At 39.7% G+C, this 2,500-nt stretch overlaps 1 protein-coding gene across 1 annotated transcript in view; it reads right to left on the reverse strand.

Annotated features, from left to right (window-relative positions):
- LOC135212176 (nephrin-like) overlaps positions 1-345 on the reverse strand; it is a gene marked incomplete in the record, with an annotated part of 432,889 nt that extends 432,544 nt beyond the window's left edge. The window contains 1 exon segment of the mRNA XM_064245617.1: positions 1-345. This exon segment is cut by the window's left edge and continues 948 nt beyond it.
- Positions 346-2,500: the final 2,155 nt, after the last annotated feature.

The raw sequence follows: 2,500 nt of genomic DNA on the forward strand, positions 1-2,500 counted from the left end.
TTCTTGGTGGTTCCTGAAATCTCGTCGAACACTTCGAGCACTCACCACCACACACGAGGAGGAGGTCGTCTTTCCAATACATAAAACCTCAAATTTTTACTTAGGATTAAAAACCCTCTGGAAACACTTTGAAGTTGCTGAGCGACAAACGGCCCTTTGAAAGCAGTGACGAGCAATCCCAAAGGAGAGGAAACAGAGTCAGTAGTGGCGATTTCGATGCAAACTCCACCAGGAGGAAAAAAGGGAAGAGGAGGCGCGTTGGGGCCGAAAAAGGAGTTGGTGGGTGAGCGAGACTGCGGAGCGGTAGTCCTTACACGTTAACGGTCAAGGGAATACTGAGGCAGCCTCTAGCTCTAGAGTCTGTCGACTCTCTTGGAGAGAGAAGGGGGGAGACTCTCTCTCTCTCTCTCTCTCACTCTCTCTCTCTCTCTCTCCACGACCCTCAACCCAACCAGTGCCTGGTCTGATGGGGGGAGGGTTGGGGATTTAAGAGGGGGGGGGCCCTCTATTGGGAGGAGGCCAGCGGTTTAGGTGGAGGAGGTAAGCTGTTCTAGTGCCATTTAATAAAATGCCAATATATATATCTTGTCGATCTGCAGCGGGAGATAATTGAAAAATTATCATCGAAGGTCGACGCCGACGAAAATTCACAGAGTTAACGGCACTGAATATAATATTCATTTTTTAATCATTAGATCCCGAAAAGACAATTTGTCTTCTTCATTGCCGCTGAGATTTGTCTTTCCTGGCCCCTGTTTATGTCATTAGTCGACTGAAAACAGGATTATCATTTACATAAAACCTCCCCAATTCAATTATGATTCGTATACTGTTATCAATTGGATTCGCACGGAGGGGAATTACACCTAGTACTACTACTACTACTACTACTGCTGCCGCCGCCCTTAGTACTAATACTATTGATGATGGTCATTATCGTCATAACAGTGAAGTAATGAATGTGCTAGCTAACTAGTTTCGCATATTGGGAGAGATGAAGAAACAACCTAATGAACATAGCAAGAGATTAATTTTATAGGTAAAAATATATATTTACATGATTAGTCTAGGACACACTTTTATTTGATTTAGTGATCATGTTTAGGTAGTACTATTATTATTATTATTATAAAATCCTCAGAACTTTTAAGGCAACGCCTCAGGGGGCCGCACTACCAACTGCCAAGCTACAACGCGCCCGTATGGCCGTAATTTTCACGGCCAAGAAAGCAGACGAGCCGTAGGCCTATTACCTACAGTCTGAGGTGACAATGAGGGCGCGCCATTTTCTTTAGAGCAATTTTTCATGGTCGTACATGTTTATTATTAACATACATCTCTCTATTACAAGGATGGATATAACATTACATATCTATCTATCTATCTATATATATATATACGCGTAAATACCACGAAGGACAGAAAAGAAATTGAGTTCTGCAAGGCCTTTCGACTTCTCGTCCTTTACCTAGCATCTTTATTTATATATTCATCACGTTCCATATTTTCGTGATTCAGTTATATCTATATATGTAAGTGTTTACATAATAAAAATATGGAATGTTAGTCCATATATATAAAAGTAAAAACTAAATGAGGTCAACCAGATGCTTGCAGGGATGTGATCAGACTAGAGACGTAAAGATGACGTATACAATAAGTATGTAGGCTAAGATAACATGCCGTCACCTGTAGTCATTCAATTGTTTATAAACATTAGTCCAAGCTCCCTGCTTGAGACAACTACCCCGACCTATTATTCAAACGGCCTACGTGATCTGTAGCGTGTCTCATTCGATTGTGTGTTCGTATGAAACTATGTCATCTGATAGTATGTTCATATGTTCGAAACTACTGTCTGTTCCTTCATAACTTGTAACAGAGATGGTAGACGGGCAGAAGAGAGTTAGCTATCGTCATTAGAAGACCTGTACCTCTTTACCTAAGCTTTATCATGTAGAGGAATAGGATTAGCCATCATCATTGGCAGAAGCGATCAAGCTATCGTTATAGAAGACTTGTACAATCATACCTGATCTTCACCATGTAAAACTTCAGAAGAAATTATATCTATTTTTATACTTAGTGTTTTCTACAAGAACCTCACCGAACCATGAATGACTTTACGGATATTACTTTAGATAGATTCAGAGAGATTCATCCACGACTGGTTGGGCGTGATTAAAAAATTATTAGCAACAATAAAAAATGCGATATTTATAACTTCCGTATCCCCACGATATGTATACTTTTAGGGGGATAACCTACATGCCTATATGGATTGGATCTTGTAATCTTTTCTAATACCTTAGAAGTACATTCACATAAAGTAGAGCTAGTGCTACAGAGACAAAGACAAATAATCTCAGAGTAAAATATCTAAATGAGAGTTTTTTAAAACCGAACATGTTTATCTAGGTTTTATGTGTCTGGTCAAGGTCTTAAAAGTAGTCCATGGTAAGGTGTCGGTCTATTCATAACTTTTCTGGTACTTATTCTT

This window comes from Macrobrachium nipponense, chromosome 19, assembly GCF_015104395.2.
Source record: "Macrobrachium nipponense isolate FS-2020 chromosome 19, ASM1510439v2, whole genome shotgun sequence".
Classification (NCBI taxonomy): Eukaryota; Metazoa; Arthropoda; class Malacostraca; order Decapoda; family Palaemonidae; genus Macrobrachium; species Macrobrachium nipponense.